The sequence below is a fragment of the Oryx dammah genome, unplaced genomic scaffold (genome assembly GCF_014754425.2).
Source record: "Oryx dammah isolate SB20612 unplaced genomic scaffold, SCBI_Odam_1.1 HiC_scaffold_2, whole genome shotgun sequence".
NCBI classification, from domain to species: domain Eukaryota; kingdom Metazoa; phylum Chordata; class Mammalia; order Artiodactyla; family Bovidae; genus Oryx; species Oryx dammah.
Window position 1 is genome coordinate 175729020 of NW_024070186.1, and position 20120 is coordinate 175749139.

General features: G+C 43.0%; 2 protein-coding genes across 8 annotated transcripts in view; one reads left to right on the plus strand and one right to left on the minus strand.

Moving 5' to 3' along the window:
• DCUN1D3 (defective in cullin neddylation 1 domain containing 3) overlaps positions 1-7055 on the minus strand; it is a 55102-nt gene extending 48047 nt beyond the window's left edge. For 2 of the 6 annotated variants that reach the window (XM_040257544.1, XM_040257563.1), the window contains exon 1: positions 6884-7055. The gene's annotated coding sequence lies outside the window, so the exon portion shown is untranslated. Of the gene's footprint in view, positions 1-776; positions 926-2341; positions 2434-6883 lie in introns of those variants that run through there. The other 4 variants (XM_040257551.1, XM_040257572.1, XR_005724008.1 and 1 more) reach the window with 4 other exon arrangements.
• Positions 7056-7467: 412 nt separating this feature from the next.
• Positions 7468-20120, plus strand: part of LYRM1 (LYR motif containing 1) — a 37296-nt gene continuing 24643 nt past the window's right edge. The window contains exons 1-2 of one of the 2 annotated variants that reach the window (XM_040257594.1): positions 7494-7602; positions 16101-16271. The gene's annotated coding sequence lies outside the window, so the exon portion shown is untranslated. Of the gene's footprint in view, positions 7603-16100; positions 16272-20120 lie in introns of both variants that reach the window. The other variant, XM_040257599.1, reaches the window with a different exon arrangement.

Here is a 20120-nt window from a genome sequence, read left to right on the forward strand (position 1 = left end):
CCCATCAGGAACAAACACACTTTTCAATCAGGGGAAAGAGTACTATCGTCAGAGACCTGGTCAGGGGCACTGGATTACCCAACTCCAAAGGTCCCCATTCCCCTCCTTGTAAACGGTGTTGTCCAGCACTGGGCAACCTTGTGGGCCTGTTCCTTCCTGACTCACTTTTCTCCTATCAAGTGCCACTGTTAGCAATTTCCACCTTTTCCCAGCTGGACAACCAATGGAATTTATCTTTACCTGTGCACATGGCCCACAATATCATCATTGCCACCACTCTGCACTCCCAAAGGCCTGCTTCCTGAAATGTTCTCCTTCCAAGCAACTGAACCCACATATCGAAATGCCTCTGGAAAGGTCTTTAGACTTTTCTCTTTCATATAATGTTAGGAAACCCCCAAGCAAAATTATCCTACCATTGACATCAGCTATAACCAATTGTTTAGAGTAAATGACTGGACAAGAGACTAGTTATTTCAAAGAAAAACTAATTTACTAGGAGAAAAAGAATCACAGAAACATCCTTTAAAATGAACACATCACTCCTTACTTTTGAACTGTACTCACTTAGAATAAAGAAAACGTCATACTCTGAGAATCTGGAACTTGTAGCATGTCTATAATCTTGCCACCCAGAACACATGCTGCTAGAGTCCCAGCACCCTCACTGGAGTGTTATTCCTTGCCTTCCCTTCCTGTTTAAAGGCAGCCACTAGGTAGTCATCAAGTAGATATAAAGTAAATGTTTAATTGGAAACAAATTTGTTTCACAGATCTTTTTTTTAAGAACAAAGTAATTGTAGATATTTTCACAGAGCCATTCTAAAAATGTTTTGTCCATGGATATACCTGGATTTTCCTGTTCATATTCCAAGGCAGGTCACTGGAAATGGGAATATGCAGGTCAGCATTTTGCACAGGCATTCTGGACAGCATATAGAAGAGACCAAACACCAGGGATCCAATTAAACTCAAAGAAACTGTACTGAGTGCCTACAAGGATATATTTAAGGCAGTGTAAATGAGAAAACAAAATCAGTGCAGAGAAGTCCTATACCTGCCAGTATCTTCTCTGTGACTTTAAGCAAGTTTACTAACCTTTATAGATTCCCATTTACCTTCTGCTTTTTGATTTGTTTTAGGCCTCAAAACATTCTGATCGACTGAAATCTTATGGGGAAACCCAATGGAACAGCAACTTCAGCAGAGTCACACACGGGTATGGTGGTGGGGAGCAGGAGCAGTGAAATGGAAGCTAGACACCAAGATGAGGGGGTCTCCATGTCTACCATGGGTATGCTCCAGAAATGACCCTTGAGAGGGCTCTACACAGCCCAGTTTGAAAAATTATCATGCCAGATATTCTAAGATTCTTTGAGGGTCTTCTTCCTGCTTATTCTTAGCTGGACAAAGAATTAAATGCATTCAATATAGTAAATGCTATGACTTGAGTCTTGTTCAGAATCAAAGTTATAGGTCACACATCAACTCACTTTTAGGCAAACATTGCAGAGTCCAAATACTTCATCAACCAAAAAGAGCTAAAAGCTGTAACCAAACTCTGTGATCTTGATATGGTGGAAGTGATCTACTTTTAAAATAATGAGAGCAAGTTTTTCCAAAACACTGTATCCTAGACTGACCAGCAGAGACTAAGGCAAAAACGACAAGTCCTACACTATGCAGTGATGCTACCCAAGATCCTTGGTCAGTCATCATATCTGGTCTGGATTTTCAGGCCTTGGTGACAGAATCATTTTCAGTCCCCAGGTCCTGAGGCTGAATCCTCCAGCAGAGCAGGGAGAACAGGAACAAGGATGATGCATTGCAGCAGTATGCAACCTAAGCTTCCATGATGCAATCCAGCCCAAAACCCAACACCACACTTCGGTCAAAGGACACTGCTGAGCAAGGACAGGCCCTCAGGAAGTCAGCAGTCATCAACATGATGCCTACTTTTTTCATATAATCAGGTTGGTATCAGGGCACTCACTGACCATAATGATTTATTTTGGTACAAGGGCTATTCACCACCTCAAGATCCCTTTACTGAGCTTCCCTATTCTGATGTATAGTATTTAAATAGTTTCATCTTAAAGAAGAGGATTTGGCATTTATCCCCTCCCATTTTCCTCTTTCTACGTATCACAACTTCAAAAGATTAGTTTGAGCCACTTCAGATAATCAATATGCTAAGTTCTTACTTGTAATCATTCACTAATTGAATAAGACAGGTGCTATAGTAATCTCCTTTCCCCCCCAAAATAAGTAGGTTCCTCCATCACCAAGAAAAATAGATATAAGAACTGGTAAAACTAGATCTGAATTGAAAGACACTAACTCAATGAAACACTCTGGTCCATTGTGCAGAGAACTTCAGAACATTGTTCCGACATTTAGGGAGAATTGATCCTGGTTCACTGGTATCAACATCTGTAAATAGACACAAAGAGGTAGCTGTAAGTAATCAAGAGCTGGGGGAACAGGAGTCACCACGTAATTACCATTGTTTCACTCAGAGTTACCACATCTTCACCTTAAAACAACTGGCAGCCAGTGTACAATTAATTCTTCTTACTGCAGCACAAAACAGTAGCGAAATCAGATTAATTTTAAGTCATCTAATGCAATGCAAACCCACAACTCCAAAAGTAAGTGGCATCAACTCTTCTTTCAGATGAGTTTGTCCAAAAGCCCCAGGAGTTTAACAAACTCACTGGTACTCTAGATTAAAAGGCCAGTTCAGCTCTGCACGTGTATGTGTGTGTGTGTGTGTGCACATGTGCGCTGTCGCTTCAGTCCTGTCCAACTCTTTGCAACCTGATGGACTATAGCCCACCAGGGTCCTGTCCATGGGATTCTCCAGGCAAGAATACTGGAGTGGGTTGCTATGCCCTCCTCCAGGGGATCCAGGGGAGGGATCTGACCCAGGGATCGAACTCGAGTCTCTTACATCTTCTGCACTGGTAGGCAGGTTGTTTACCACTAGAGCCACCTGGGAAGCCTGTGTGTGTGTATGTGTAAGTTAAAGTGTTACTTAGCCATGTCTGATTCTTTACAATCCCATGGACTGTAGCCCATCAGGGACCTCTGTTCATGGAATTCGCCAGGCAAGAATACTGGAGTGGGTAGCCATTCCCTCCTCCAGGGGATCTTCTTGATGCAGGGATTGAATCCGGGTCTCCTGCATTGCAGGCAGATTCTCTACCATCTGAGCTACCAGGGAAGCCCCCATATATAATCAATTCTCAGTTCTTTGAGTTACTCTGCAGTATAAAGGGTAGAGTCTATTGTTTGCCTAATTCTAGCTGTTCACTTGCTTGCTAACCAATGACTTCCTATTTACATTCAAGTTTGGGTTCAGTAAGTCAGTTCAGGCTCAACTCCAACCCCTTCATTACCCCTCAGGACTGCCCAGGACTATTCAAGTTACTTTTGATAATCCATCTATTTATGTTAGAACTTAAAACAGATGACAAGTCCAAAATTTCTGATTCAATTTTTCGCAAACACGAAAAAGTTTTACATAGCATTTCTGATACTAACTTTACTACAAACAGCCCAAGCAACATTTAAGTCTCTCAACTGCCTAGCTCAAAGAGCCAATTCACTCAAAGAACACACTAGTTACTGTTGTGGTGTTCAAAAGAAGAAAACAGCATATTCTAACTGTTTCAGCCCACTGAAACATTTGGCTCAACAGGGCCAAATCAAGGAGGAGTCCTGATTGGGCCTCTCAAGTTGGACAGTCTGGTCAAGGTGAGGCTGAGAAGCAACTGGCTACTAGAGATGAATGGCCCCAACAGAAGGCAAAAGTGGGTTACATCACTTGGTTACATGCCAGCCCAAAGATGCCGACAGAGTGGGATTATGCCCACAATGGTCACTTATCTAATGTAATCCAGAGTGAACTTTTAGCACCAACCTACACACACACCTCAGCTGAATGTTATTAGTCATCACGCAGACCAGACAAAAATGGAAATAGCGCAACATAAAATCTGCCTTCCTACGAAAAACAACTTCAAACTTAGATTGTAATGGTCATCTTGTAGACCAACAGGGGCATTTTATTATCATTTGCCCAATCTTCAGCCCTAAATTCACAGCTAGAAGCAAAAGAGGATTCATATACTAGAACACATTTGGGGTACCCATTATGCAATTTTAAAAAGCATATAAGACAAAATCCTGTAAGGAAAAAGGCAACCTCTCAACTGAACATCCCACTGAATTCTTCATTCATGGCTTGAGATTCATCTTCTCAGAAAAGACCCAGATGACCACTGCCTCCTCCTCTCCCACTCTCAGCAGGGTGACCTTTTTTCCCCTACAATACTCTAAGTAAAGTGAAAGTCGCTCAGTCGTGTCCGACTATACAATCCATGGAATTCTCCAGGCCAAAATACTGGAGTGGGTAGCTGTTCCCTTCTCCAGACAATACTCTAAGAGTATCCTTAAAATAATATGTGACAAGACTCTGGGAAAAACAACAGAATTAAAAGGAACATCATTTCCTATATCCTTCTTCTTGCTCTTATTTTGCCTACCTACTGGAGAAGGAAATGGCAACCCACTCCAGTGTTCTTGCCTGGAGAATCCCAGCCTGGTGGGCTGCCGTCTTATGGGGTCACACAGAGTCGGACACGACTGAAGCGACTTAGCATAGCATAGCATTCTGAGCTCAGCCTCCATCTCTCTGACCTAGACTCTTTTCACTCTTCTCTTTCATCACGAGGCTCTAGCTATTACTCCTCCCCCTAATCCTCCTCGACCTCCTCTTCACCATCCCTTTCTTCCCACTCCTTGGAACTTGCCACACTCCAGCCCAGTTTCTGCACTAGCTAGTCCCTAAACCTGGAAGGTTCCTCCTGTATTTTTGCAAGGCTGGCTCCTTTTTATTTAAAGCTCAGCTTCAGTGCTGCCTTCTTAGAAAGGTCTAGACTGTATCTCAGTCAGACACTTCCTATCACAGCACTCACAATCACAGATAAGAGCTGATTTTCTTCAAAATCCAATTTGCTTATGTATCTGTCCCCACCCCACTTCAATGTATGCTCCATGAGAGCATGGACCTTACTGCTATGTTCCTCTTTGTATGCCCACTGCCTAAAATACTGGCTAGCAACTGGTAGCCTGTCAATAAATGTTTGTTGAATGAATGAAGTTTGGACTTTTTATTCAATGATTCCAAATCAGTTAAGGTGAGAATAGCAGTCATTTTTTTCTTTTGTTGCATTTCTGTGAAACATCCAAACATGCTGTTACTTGTACAATGAAAGCATTAAATATTGTTTTATCAGGCCTGAAAGCCCTGATGAGTAGGATGGAACCCGTTATGATAATTCTAGCAATATGCACACAAGTCAGTTACAGAGGGACAGGATTTACAGACACTTTCTAATCATCAAAGGATCCCTAAAATTTGGGAATCACCTCTTCAAGTTCTTTAGAAAACAGTTCCAGACTCAAAAGGACTTCCAAAGAAATTATCAACACCAAAGTAGGAATCATTACACTTCACTCTGAAATCCGTACTACAGGCTAAAGAAGCACTACTCCCCCCCCCCCCCCCCCCCGGCCAAACCAACAAAACATCAACAAAGAGATCTTCTTTTCGAATCATTCTTTGCCAAATAATTTTTTCACATCCGTTACTGGTTTGTATTCTTCCCTGAAAGAAAACTAAGCAAATCATGCTGTCTCATGTAAGACCACCTATACACAAAGAATAAGCTAAATAAATAAGATGGAAATCTGCACAAGCCAAATGTGTCACTGAAGACTTATGTGCCAGACACACAAAAGAAAAAATAAGAGAGCTATTGTCCAATTGTAGAAACAAAAGAGTAATACGGAGTTTTCTGTTCTCCAAAGTGCATCATGAAGTGTGGGTGGAGAGAAACAAGAAATCTAGAATTAGCCTAACATCAAATCATTTTGGAAAGAGTTGACAACATTTAAATTCCTCACACATAAAGTATTTAGAGCAAGAGACCTTGATTCCTGGGCTATGATGCCATTTAGGAATCTTTGCAAGGGCTTTGGAATTCCAGTATTCAGAGGATAAAACGCTCGTTTAATCGGGAGCAACCACGGATTGAGAGGTACTCCCAAAGACAGACAGCTTGTAACTGAAGTATTACAAAGCTTGCAGTTAAGACCTGGGATGGAGGCGGAACACCAAATTCAAGAGGTAACCAAGAGACCAAGCAATAAAGAAAAAAAAAAACACCACAATTACCACCTAGTCACGGAGAATTAAAGTGGAAAGGAGGGCTATGCACGGGAGAAGATGGTGGGGGGTGGGGGGGAAATGGGAAAAAAAAAAACAATACATTTGTCACTCTGTCCCACTTCCTATACAGGATAGGGGCAAAGCTTCCAGCCCCATCACCTCAGGCACAGATGGTTATCGTATACAGCAAAGGTGCATAGGAAGGACTTCAGGTCTGAGCCCCTTAATTCCAGGGCTGTTAATGATTAAAGAGGAAGATGGGGGTGGGGAGGTAGATGAGGGCGGAGGGAGCTGGAGATTCACCCACCACCTCTCGTTTGGGCTCCTACCTCACGGCGCTTACAAGGCGCAGAGGACCAGAGTCTGTACCCCCTCCAGGGCAGCTCCGGCCCCCAGAGCCCCAGGCCCTGGGTTGAGGGGTGCTGGCGGTGAGGAGGCAGGGACAGTAGGTAAGTTTTCTGAGCCCCGCGGCTGACACGCCACAGGCTCCCCTCACAGCCTCTCCTTCCAGCGGGACCAGTCCAGACAAGGAGCTGATTTCCACGCCTCCCCTTCCACCCCCCCTCCCTTTCTCGAAGGTACCCAGCCCCCGCCCCTTCATCTCCCAAAGCCTCCCCTTTTCCTCAAACCCCCCCTCAAACTCACAGCTGCTCCAGAGGTTCCTCCAGTCAAACCCTTTCTGGAAACGACGGCGGCCCGGCGGGTCCAAAACACCTACCATCCCCGCTCGCGTTTCCAGCTTCCCTACCCCCTCCGCTGCCGCCGCCGCCGCCTCTTCTCCCACCACTGCCGCCGCCTCCCCTTCATCTGCCGCCCACCAGCGGCGGCCGCCCCGAAGCCCCGCCCCCTCCATCGCCTCCTGCATCATCACTTCCGGTAATCCCACAAGCCGCCCGCTTCGGCAGGCGGAATAGAAAAGGAGAGAGGAGGGAACGAGTGGCAGTTTGCGTCATGACGTACGCAAAGACGTACGAAGCTGTCGCCAAGTAAGGGCAAAGACTTAGCAACGCGGAGGGAGGGCTAGGAAGAGATGGAGTGAACCATTTTTTTCGCTGGAATGGGGTGGCGAGAGGAGAACGAAAAGTGGAAAAGAGAATTAAAGAAAGGATTAGTTTGGCTATCTTGTTGGGTACACGGCGGGGCGTGATCTAGAGTTTGAATTTTAACGAAAGGTCGAGCCTACCCTCGACTTGGGACTAATGCTGCCACAGAAGTCCGTCCGGTGGTTTGGTCCGGTCTGGCCTACCAGACCTGCTAGAGAGCTCAGTCAGCCGCCGCTCAGCTGCGCTCCCGGCGCCGCCTCCTCCCAGCCTGCCGGAGGCTGTGGTGCTTCTGTGGGTGGGGGAAGGCTGGACTGAGGCAGAGTGAGTGTTGAGGATGGAGACGCCGACTCCTGGCGCGGGAAACGGGGAAGGGGTGGACTCCTCAGGGGCAGGGATGGGGTGGGGGTGGGGGGTACGACGTTGCTAGGAGACGAGCCTGTGTGACCCCAGCCTCGCGAGGGCTGCTTGGTGTCACCGCCGCTCGCCTCAGGAACCTGCTAACGGAAGCGGCTTGAGGGCCAGGAAGGGGAGGCCTGGTTTGGGAACGCTGAAATGCCGATTTGGGGCGCATCTCTGAATCCTTTGGATTCCCCCAATGTATTGATGAATGGGCGATTAATAGGGGCAAATCCGGAGGCGAGGCGTCTAGCCGAGGAAGGTTGACACAAACGAGTACCCTGCACGATACTGAGATTTTCTAAGATAATGAGAACTAGCTTCTTAAATCCCTTGGTCCACGAAAGACGTTGCTACGTGAATTTTTCGAGTCCGGGAGTAACTTAAAAAGTAAATCAATAAGGTAGATATCAGCAAGTAAGAAATGCCCCAAAGGAAGTAATATCAGGTGAAGTGGTAGAAAATAAGGGGAACGTGAAAGTCGCTCAGTCGTGTCCGACTCTTTCCGACCCCATGGAGTGGGTAGCCGTTCCCTTTACCAGGGGCTCTTCCCAACCCAGGGATCGAACCCAGGTCTCCCTCATTGCGGGCAGATTCTTTACCAGCTGAGCCACAAGGGAAGCGCAGAAGATGAGGAGAGGACCACTCTAAATCGGATAGGGCTGTTCAGAGGAGGCCGGGTTTGCAAAAATCCCAGAAAAGAGGGAAGCTAGGGAATGAGCTTTCTAGGTGGAGAAAAGAACCAACGGGAAGGTATCTACAGAAGGAAAAGGCGAGAAAGTCAGATGCTTGGATCAGAAAGGGAAGAACAAGAGCCAGAGTGGTCTGTGATGGAGAAGTGGCATGGCCTGACCAAGCGTAGCTTAGCCCAAGGCGAGAGCTTAACTATTGGGCTATTGGAGGGTTTAAGAAGTGACAATTCTCATTTACAGTTTTAGAAAATCATTCTTAGCTCCTGGATAGAGAAGGGTACAAGTGGTCAGACCTGTTTGGCAGGTGTTGCAGTAGGCCAAGGGAGAGGTGACAGTGAAGTGGAAGAATTAAATTCAGAATGTATTCTGAAACTAGAACTTGCAGGACTTGTTGCCAAATTGGATATGAAGTGTATGTGAAAGAATGGAACCAAAGATGACTCCTCAGAGAAAATAGTTTGGAAGGCACTCTATTCTTTTAAACATACTAGTTTTGATAAGTTTGTTAACTGTCCAGGTAAAGACGTTGAGAAGTTAAATATGAAAATCAAGGGAAAACTTGAGAGATAATAAATGTAGCGGTTTATTCCTAAATCACCTAAGAAAAGAGTGCAGATAGAGAGGAAGGCCTCTGTGGGAAGCCCCATTTTTCTTTGTTAATCAAGGAATAAAAAGTAAATTTAAGAATGCTGGTGAAGTTTTGAAATTGGGCAATTTTGGCTTAGCTATTGTGCTGTTAAATGTTTATGTGTTAAATCATATTCTTGGCGGGATGGGAGAGAGGAAGGCCACTAAACTCCTTGGGGCTCTTTACATTAAGAGATGATCCAGAGAAGGAAAAGCCAGCAGAGGAGACTGTACATATAAAGCCTCAAAGATAAAAGAAGGCCCTGTAATATTCTTGAATAATAGGACCCACCCTCATAATCATTGAGACTCAGCCTGGAAGTTCTGGCTCAAATCTCTTTCTTCCTTTCCTCTGCCAGCTGTCAGTGCTTTTGGACTCCTGCTTAGATGGTTTGTGTTCACTGTAACAAATCTTACTTTGCTTATTGTTTATGGGTCTGACTATACTGTGAACTATTTCTTCTTTGTGCCCTGTTGACTCCTAGTTCAGAGCTTTGCCCATAGAGCCCGGTGTATAGTGTGTGTCCTTAATGTATAAACCATGAGTTTCAACACCTTCTGATAAAGGAGCGTTTGTCCCTGATGTTGCTGCCGCCTCCATCACTAGATGTGGTTGATTTCATAAAATCTAGAAAGAGTATCAGAAGAATAATCAGAAGGGACTTCTCTGGCCACCCAGCGTTTAAGACTCCTTGCTTCCCCTGCAGGGATTGCTGGTTCGATCCCTGATTTGGGAACTAAAATCCCATATACCAAAAAAAGAATCAGAAGGCTCGGATTTCAGTCTTGGGTCACTACTGACCAGCAGAATGGTCCTGTTCTTTGAGCTTAAGGGGTTACAGATTGGCCTACATTACAGATTACAAACTGCCTGAAAACATGGTTTGGCCCATACATTGATCTAAATTATTATTTTTTTAATTTACTTGCCAAATTAAAAAATTCAATTTTCAGCTTCATTTGAAAAAGTAACAATCTGGCAACACCAGCCTGAGTTTCATGCACAGCAATAGTCAGCTGGAGCCAGTGAGATTCTTTTCCCTTCCTCTACCTGCCTGACCCCTATGGACGTTTGATTTGCAGTTCTTGGTTTAGAGCTCTGCTGTCTGTCTGTAGGCACAAACTACATGTAACTATTTCAATTTAAATGAAGTAAAATAAAAAATGCAGTTTCTCAGATGTACTCACCATATTTCAGGCGCCCAGTGCCAGTGGCTACCCTGTTGGACAGCAAAGATAGAAAATATTTCCAACATTGAAGAAAATTCTGTTGGACTGGAAGAACTTAAAGATGCTCTCAGGTCTAATCATTCTGCACACTAAAGATGGATAGTGTGGATATCCATGGCTAGTAAAGTCATTGCTCCTACTCTGAAGGAAATTTGTGTAGTAAAGAGCTCCTGTGCCTCTGCAGATGGGGAAAGTGGTTCATTCAATAGTTGGCGGGTACTTGGAAACTGTCATGAAGGCGGAGACCCCCTGTGCCGAGTAAGGGCTATATATCAGATGGTTGGATCAGGGGTCAGGTGTATCTAAGGTTATAACCAGAGCCCTTTTGTCTGCTTCTTAATCCAATTCCTTAGGACTTATCACAAAGAAGGGGTTTGAATGTCTTAAATGTTTCATGTTTTCTGACTTACCTAGTTCCTTTGAAGGGTTCAAATCTTGGATAGTTAAGTTATGAATGAATGACTGGGGTTGATCTTTAGCATTGACCAAGTTCCCTGATGGCTCAGATGGTAAGGAATCTGCCTAAAATGCAAGAAACTCGGGTTCAGTCCCTAGGTCAGGAAGATCCCCTGGAGGAGGAAATGGCTACCCTCTGCTTGGAAAATTCCTAGGACAGAGGAGCCTGGTGGTTGCAAAGAGTCAGACATGACAGCAAATAACTCAATGCCTAGAGCCCGCACATACAACACACTTCCACACACACCTCCTACTTTTGGTAACTTGTTCTCATTTCTCTGATTGACCTGGTCTTTGTCTCTTAAAATATGATAAGAAAGCAGTTACTTCCACTTCTTTTTAATTGAGAGACTGAAACTTGGTGTCCATTTAGAGTTTCTATCCCTGAGGGGGCAAATAGCTGAACATCTCAATGGTTGCTATAGCCTGATTGGAGTTCCCCTTACAAGTATAATCTTGTGTGTGTTCCTGTGATGATATATTTAGAATGAATATATGTGCCTTATATGATCTTGTTTGGGATAGTTTAGAAACCTTCCAGACCTAAATATTTTTAGTTTTTCCCTGTGTTCTAAAGATTCCTGTGTTACAAAGCCTAACTTAATTTCTCTTCCTATGTATATAATCTATCCTCTCTTCCATGATCCTTAACTCTGACATACCATATTGTCAATTTATTGTAAAAAGATGCTGTTGTAGAGAATAGCTGTAGTATGATTAAGTACACCACACAAGTATATCCTGAGATATGCAAAGCAGTGTGTGGCATTACACTTCCCTTTTTGGATTCTAGTAACCAAAAACTGAATCTCAGTCAGGAAATCAGTCCATGTGTGGGGCAATGAGATGAGGCCCATAGTTTATCTTGAAAGTTATTCAGTTTAGATAAGATGATACTGTATAGGATATGGAAATACATTAGAAAGTAGGGAAGGATAACAGATGTAGGAGAAAAGTGCACTGAAGGGTAAGCAAGGAGTAAGAGATAAAGGAAGAAAAATAGGAAGGGAAGCTTGGACATGCTCTTGATATTGGCACCTGCATTGTATTTCCAGTAAGAAGTATGTGCTGTGGTCTAAAGATAAGCAATGCCTCCAGCAGGGTTGGTTAGTCATAATGAAGAACAATAGCTCTTTACTGTACATGGATTATTAATAATCAGAGGGAAACAGCTTTAGGAAAATCCATTACTACCACAAAGCAATAAATTCACCAACAGACAACACATTTCTTTTCCCTCCTCTGCAGACAAAGTTTAGCATAGATAAAAGAGGCCTCACTGTTCCTCCTTTATTTCCTATTTCAGGTAACATTTTGCCTTTGTTAACTCCCAATGCTAAGTGATTTACGTGGATAATTATGAATAATCCTTACAGCAACTCTTTGAAGGTTCTATTTTTACCCCATTTTAAGAAATTGAGGCTCTGGAAGATTAATATCTTGCCTAATGTGGTGAAGTCAGTATTCAAACTCCAATTAGTTCATTGTTTGTATTATATCTCTCTTCTTTACATGTGTGGAAAATTTTTGGATGCCTGAAATCAAGGTAGTCATTCTCTGTTCTGCTATCCTGGGCAAGAAAATCTGCTTTGACATTATAAGAACACTTCAATTCCCTGATTTTTTCCAGATGACTAAAGCTTTAAATTATAATTTTGGAAGCTGGTTTTGAACCCTGATCATTTGCGTGCAATGGACCTTATTCCCCCAAAGGATTGTTTTTATGAAAAAAAAAGTACCAGAACCTCATTTTTGTATGTGTTTGTTTCTGTCGACCACAGATACATTCACAACCTGAAAGTAGAGTGTTTTACTTGGTGGAAATGTTAGGACTCCAAGCCCAGGAGACAGAATTTCAGATAGCCCCAAGAGACTTCTCTGAGGAAGGAGAAGAGAGAGTCAGGCTACATACAAGTTTGCAACAAAGTGGGCAGGCAGACTGAACATCAATTATTGTTAAGTAAGGAAAACCAGATACCAAGTTAAAGGAATTTAGCACTCTTCTACGTATGGGAAGATGCAAGAATATGATATTATTGAAGTCATTTCTTCATATGCATCTCAGCTGTCTGGGGCCAGCATCCTGCTCTTTTTTTTCTTCACTATTCCCTCCTCCCCACCCCCCTAACCCCAGAGCGCCTCAGCAATCACCATGGAGAGTTGGGGGGCATGTGATCTACTAGATCACAGGCATTGTGTCCCTTTTTGGAAGCCCTCATTGACATTTGGAGGCCGGAAATTGCTGATGGCTTTTACATCCTTGTTTATTGATATGGCAGGAAATATTCAATTTCACAGTTCTAAGCTTCATAGAAACATAATATATAATTTCAGTCCTATAGGCAAACCCTAAGTGGCCTTAAAAGAACTTAAGAGTGAGGGTTAGGTTATAGCTCTGTAGACTGCTCTGCTGCTGCTGCTGTGCTCTGCTGCTGCTGCTACTGCTAAGTCGCTTCAGTCTTCGACTCTGTGAGAACCCATAGACGGCAGCCCTCCAGGCTCCGCCATCCCGGGGATTCTCCAGGCAAGAACACTGGAGTGGACTCCCTGGAAGTAATAAGACTGCTTTCCCAAATAACACTTAAATCTTCAGTTCTTCATCCTGATACCGCCACTCTTAAAAACATCATTGTGAGGGTTAATTAGTATTTTTAAATGCCTTAGGGTCTTCTGTTGTGAAACCTGGCCCAAATACCAATGCAAATATCTCAGGATGAGAATGAAAATTACTGGTAATTATTCTGTGTGGGTAATTTTTTTTCTTCTAACAAAAGTATTTTAAGCTCCAACTCTGCCAGGCATGGGAGTATAATGGATAAGACAAGGTCCCAACCTATTCTCTCTCCCCCTCCCAAAACACAGTGAAGGAAGAAATGCAGGTCAAAGAGAAAATTACAATAGAGTAGGAAGAACCTAGTAGGAAGACATTGGCTTAGTGTGAAGAAGACAGTCTGTTAGAAGTGATGAAAGCCAAAGGATGAGAATCAGCAATTAAGCAAAAAATAAAAGAATATTTCAGCTACATGAGTTGGAATCTTCCATTTGGCAAAAAGGACTCTCAGGTCTAAGGAGACAGGGCAGCATACAGGATAGGCAGCAGCTGGTGCTTGGTGAACATAAAAATGGATTTCTCTGTGAGTTTCCCTGTCACCCTCCCCCCACAAATCATAAAGTAGTTGGGAGAGAAATTTGGCTACATTATATTCATTGGTGACGATTTTTAAAATTTTATACATAGGGACAGATCTTGAAAGAATGGATGGAAAGAGTCTCCTTCCACCTGGGGTTTGGAAGTCAGTTAACTTCCCTTGCCTTTCTTGTCCCTTGTTTGTACTGCAATACTTTTTCTTCAGTAGATGGCAAAGCCTCCTGGGAGTGCAACATTTGAAATTTTGACATTCCTGAGACCAGAGTCATTCTTCTATAAATTTCATCTGAGGAAAGGGGATTTTCATCTCTGCTCTTAACTCCTTAGTGTTCATGTGGTGATGTGTTTCCAAAGGTGAAAGAAAGTGTTCCAGGAGTGGGGAAAATGGTGAAGTGGATAAAGCCCGTAGTCCTAGCAGATTTTCCCATGCGTGCATGCTTGCTAAGTGGCTTCAGTCATGTTAAACTCTCAGCCACCCATGAACTGTAGCCTGCCCGGCTCCTCTGTCTATCAGATTGTCCAGGCAAGAATACTGGAGTGAGTTGTCATGCTGTCCTCCAGGGGATCTTCTCCACCCAGGGATTGAACCCGCATCTCTTTTATCTCCTGCATTGGCAGGCAGGTTCTTTAGCAGTAGCTCCACCTGGGAAGCCCAGTCTTCCCATAGGCCTCCTGCAAAACTAGATTTAGACATGCCAAGTGCTTAGCATGTATTTTCATTCTCAATAGCAAGTGGAAGAGTGAGTGGGTAGTGCCTTTTTTTTTAAAGGAAATTGATCACTGCTTCTCTCAAGTCCCCGTTACTGACTCCAAAATGAAAACGGAATAAGTTGCAGCTAGAAAAATAACCATCTAGGTTTTTTGGCTCTTAATCCCAGCTTTCCTGTCAATTAGGTAGCATTAGGCAAGACTCTTCACCATCTGCAAGGTTGGTAAATACTTATGGTATAGTTTGAAATACACCATGTTTTAAAAAATGTAAATCAGGTCAGACCAGTATACTATTACTTGCCTAAAACCTACCAGTGTCTTCTTTTGCTCTTAGACTATAAATCAAACTGCTTTTCAAGGCCTGCTTTCCCAATCTGTGTTGGATTCTATACACCTATCACCTCACTTCCCCCATAGACTTTCAATTGTGTTAACACTGAGATTGGTTCCCACTTCATAGCCTTTGTCCCTACTGTTCTTTCTTCCTGCATCTTCTTCCCCTGAACTCTTACCATTTATAGGTTCCTTGACAGCATTCAAGACCCAACTCAAATATCACTGACTACCCGAAATAATAACCACCTCTTCTCATCTGTATCATATTATTGTTTCATTCTTTGAGAATACATATCACCAACAAAAATTGTTTTTCTTGTATATCATCTGCCTCTGCCACTTGGATATAAACTGTAGGTCAGGGACCGTGGCTGCTTGTTTATCACTGTGTGCCTAGAGCTGCATGTACCTGGCACATGGCACTGAATAAATATTGAATGGATGGATAGATAGATTCTTGGGAGGGAAGAGTAAGACCTGCAGGGTAGTAGTACTGTAATGAGTGCTGGTATCTCTTCTGTGATGTCAGCTCCCTTTGAAGTGTCAGGAACAGTGTTGCTACAGGGAACAGAAGATTAAAGCAGTCCAGCCAAGTGCATGGCCTCCTCTAAAGGTGCTGATGTGTAACATCATTACTGAGGAAGGACAGTTGCATGGGAGGGGTGGATAACAATTTATAAGGTGGAGATCTTATAAAAGGGTAATTGCAATTCATATCTAGGTGCAAAAAGAATGGTTTTTTGCTCTTTTTAGGAAGGGAATAGAATTTAGTTCCCACTGTCACAACTGGCTAAGTTCTTTAAAGCAATCAGCAAACATTCAACCACATTTACTTAGATTGAGCAGCCTATTTAGTGATTAAAAGTTGGTGCTCTGACTCCAGACTTTGATTTTGAATCTGGCTCCACCTCTTCCTTTCCTTGTGGCTGTACTCAAGTTGCTTAACCTCTTTTTGCATCAGGATCCTCTTTTATAAAATAGGATAATGTGTTTACCTTATAGAACAGTGATGATTATGGGAATTAATATATATGTATGTGAAGTACCTAGAAAGCCTGGCACAGATTACAAACTTAAGTCCTTTTGTTGATTAGTCACTAAGTTATGTCTCATTCTTTGTGAAACATGCCAGGCTTCTCTGTCCTTCACTATCTCCCAAAGTTTGCTCAAATTAATGTCCACTGAGTCAGTGATACCTATTACTATTATTTTTATTCCTTTAGTGAGCAAAATGCAGTCCCTGCCCTCCAGAAGAAGGGAGGAAAGGAAGAAAAAGACACAGTGAAACTGGATGTGATGAAAGCAGAGAAAGAGGTGCTCCAAACAAGGCTTGAGAGTAAACTAGTGTCTACAAGTTGGCATGGCCAGCCAAAACAGGCATCCTAAGTGAAAAGGTTAGCCAGAACAAACACCACAGTAGAGTGCCATAGAGCTCCATTTCTCAAACTTGGTTTTTCTGGGGACTCCACATCATAATTTTTACTATTATATTCCTATATTTTACACCAGGTTAAAATTTTCTGTAATATGTGTAAAGGTAGAACTACAAAACAGAAATCACTTTAAGTCATGGGTTTCAGTTCAGTCCATTTCAGTCGTTCAGTTGTGTCCAGCTCTTTGCGACCCCATGGACCACAGCATGCCAGGCCTCACTGACCTTTTCCAGTCCTGTGGCCACTGCTGAGTTTTCCAAATTTGCTGGCATATTGAGTGCAGCACTTTCATAGCATCATCTTTCAGGATTTGACATAGCTCCACTGGAATTCCATGGAATTCCACTACTTTTGTTTTGACTTCACATTCCAGAATGTTTGGCTCTAGGTGAGTGATCACAGCATCATGATTATCTGGGTCGTGTGTTTGGTGGGCAATTAAAACACATTAAGAGAATCACAGTAAGAAAATAAATATTCTATTATACATGAAAAATTACCTCACCAACCAATCTTTGGGATACTTGCTTTAGGGGAAAGTTCTGACTATGTCCTGAGGCCAAAATGTACTAGCAATGACATTTATCAGCCTTTTCTTAATAGTACAGGCTGCACATGGTAGGTGCTTGATAAGTTTTATCCTGGCACTGTGCTTATAAATAAAGTATGACTTGAAGAAAAGAGCCCAATTTCCAGTCACAGTTCCTCCCAGGCACACTTCCTATCTCTTATCTTTCCTCATTCTGGGATTTGAGGGTTAAGGAAGTGAAAAAAGAACTATCAGTCTCAGGATAAAAGTTACAAAACTTTTCGGTTCAGTTCAGTTGCTCAGTCGTGTCTGACTCTTTGCAACCCCATGAATCGCAGCACGCCAGACCTCCCTGTCCATCACCAACTCCTGGAGTTCACCCAGAATCACGTCCGTCGAGTCGATGATGCCATCCAGCCATCTCATCCTCTGTTGTCCCCTTCTCCTCCTGCCCCCAAACCCCTCCCAGCATCAGAGTCTTTTCCAATGAGTCAACTCTTTGCATGAGGTATCCAAGTACTGGAGTTTCAGCTTCAGCATCTTTCCCTCCAAAGAAATCCCAGGGCTGATCTCCTTCAGAATTGACTGGTGGGATCTCCTTGCAGTCCAAGTTACTCTCAAGAGTCTTCTCCGACACCACAGTTCAAAAGCATCAATTCTTCGGCGCTCAGGTTTCTTCACAGTCCAACTCTCACATCCTTACATGACCACTAGAAAAACCATAGCCTTGACTAGACAGACTTTGTCGGCAAAGTAATGTCTCTGCTTTTGAATATGCTATCTAGGTTGCTCATAACTTTTCTTCCAAGGAGTAAGCATCTTTTAATTTCATGGCTGCAATCACCATCTGCAGTGATTTTGGAGCCCCCCAAAATAAAGTCTGACACTGTTTCCATTGTTTCCCCATCTATTTCCCATGAAGTGATGGGACCAGATGCCATGATCTTCGTTTTCTGAATGTTGAGCTTTAAGCCAACTTTTCACTCTCCACTTGCACTTTCATCAAGAGGCTTTTGAGGTGCTCTTCACTTTCTGCCATAAGGGTGGTGTCATCTGCATATCTGAGGTTATTGATATTTCTCCCGGCAGTCTTGATTCCAGCTTGTGTTTCTTCCAGCCCAGCGTTTCTCTTGATGTACTCTGCATAGAAGTTAAATAAGCAGGGTGACAATATACAGCCTTGATGTACTCCTTTTCCTATTTGGAATCAGTCTGTTGTTCCATATCCAGTTCTAACTGTTGCTTCCTCACCTGCATATAGGTTTCTCAAGACTTTTAAGAAGTTCTAAATATAAGAACTGATTTCACAGGCAGTTGTCACTGCAGTTCAGTTGTGGTCCTCTAAACAACTTAATATTCCTTATATCGCCCATGGTAGAATCCCAGCAGACCCCGCTGCATCAGATCAACCCCTGATACTAGTGAAGAAGGATAAGGGCTGATTTAGCCCTGCATCAATAGTGAGAGATAATTGATAATTAGAGGAGTAAACATTGGTTTCAAGCCATTAAATCCAAAAAGAGGAAAACTCTTAGGGAAAAGGCACTTTTCCTAAATACGTTGCTTCCTAGGAATAGAAATATAAACCAAAAGGAAAATAGCTTAAATTTTTTTTTTTTACTTACATGTCTGATTTTATTTCTAGAATCACAAGCTTTGTAACACCCACTTGTTAATAGTACGTAATACAGCTTAGACTGTCTGTGGAAATCTTTTGGACTTGACTTTTCTGGGTCACCTAGTGTTAGAAAGGGAGACATCACTTATTCCCCTTTCAGGATTAGGGTTTTTTGCAGCATGTGACCCTCTCTCGTAGAGCACAGGCTCTAGAGCACAAGGGCTCAGCAGTTGCCCCTAGGCATGTGGGATTTTAGTTCCCTGACCAGGGATCAAATCAGCTTCCCCTGCATTGGGAGGCAGATTCTCAATCTCTGTATCACCAGGGAAGTACCAGGATTAGTTTTCAAAACACTTAAACATTGAAGTGTTTTGAAAATGGTCCTATTAAATACGAGTTGTTAGTTCTGCTTGTTACCTCAAGTATTGTAATGGTAAGGCTTGTGTATCAGATATATATAGTATGATCAGTTAAAGTATGAAGCTGTGGTTCTTAGAGTAGTAGAAAGAAAGAAATGAAAGTCAGACTTTGGAGAAGGTTGCTGCTGTTTTAATATGCCAGATTGCCTTCACCTTCCTCTTTTGGTATTGTGCGGTCAAGGAAGTTTAATCTGTTAATGACAGGGAAGTGAAGCAGTCGTGAATAGTTTGTTGAGACTCTGCTCCTCACAGGAACTGACTCATGTATTTTTGTATGAGACCATGGAGTTTTAGGGATAGCCAGAAACTCAGAAACCTGTCTCTTTACCAGGAAAAACATCATCAATTCTATGAGTTTTCATTATGATTAGCCATAATGCAGGATGATTTCTCTTAATTTGTATGAATTCCTTTTAACTGTTTTTTCCTGTGAGACATAACGGATGTTGGACTTCCCTGGTAGCTCAGCTGGTAAAGAATCCTCCTGTGATGTGGGAGACCTGGGTTTTATCCCTGGGTTGGGAAGATCCCCAGGAGGAGGGCATGGCAACCCACTCCATTATTCTTCTTGCCTGGAGAATCCCCATGGACAGAGGAACCTGGCGGGTACAGTGCATGGGTTCGTAAAGAGGCGGACACGACTGAGCGACTAATTATAGCACAGCATGCTGCTGCTGCTAAGTCACTTCAGTCGTGTCCGACTCTGTGCGACCCGATAGACGGCAGCCCACTGAAAGGTTGTTGTTGAATCACAACGCCGGGATTCTTGGCCCCCGGAGGAGAAGAATTCAATCCAGGGCCAGAGATGAGGCTTGATCACTCAGAGCTTTTTTGTAATAAAGATTTTATTAAAGTATAAAGGAGATAGAAAAAGCTTCTGACATAGGCATCAGAAGGGGGTAGAAAGAGTACCCGCTTGTTAGTGTTAGCAATGAGTTTATATACTCTCCAATGAATCCAAAGAATGTCTGGAGGTTGTAAAGACCTCACCAGACCTACTCCCATAATTTACATTTTAAAATAACAAAATTAGCCAGAAGGTTTAATCCAGAGACTGTCCTCAGGCATAATACATTGTTGTTATATAATCCTAAAGAATGTAGAGAAGGAAAAAAACTTTGTCCTTTCTTCCTCCTTGAGAATTCCAGACCCCTCTCTCCTTGGGGACCCCTAGACTTCCCTGCCTAGAAAATGACTCTCTCACCACCAGGCTCCCCCGTCCTTGGGATTCTCCAGGCAAGAAC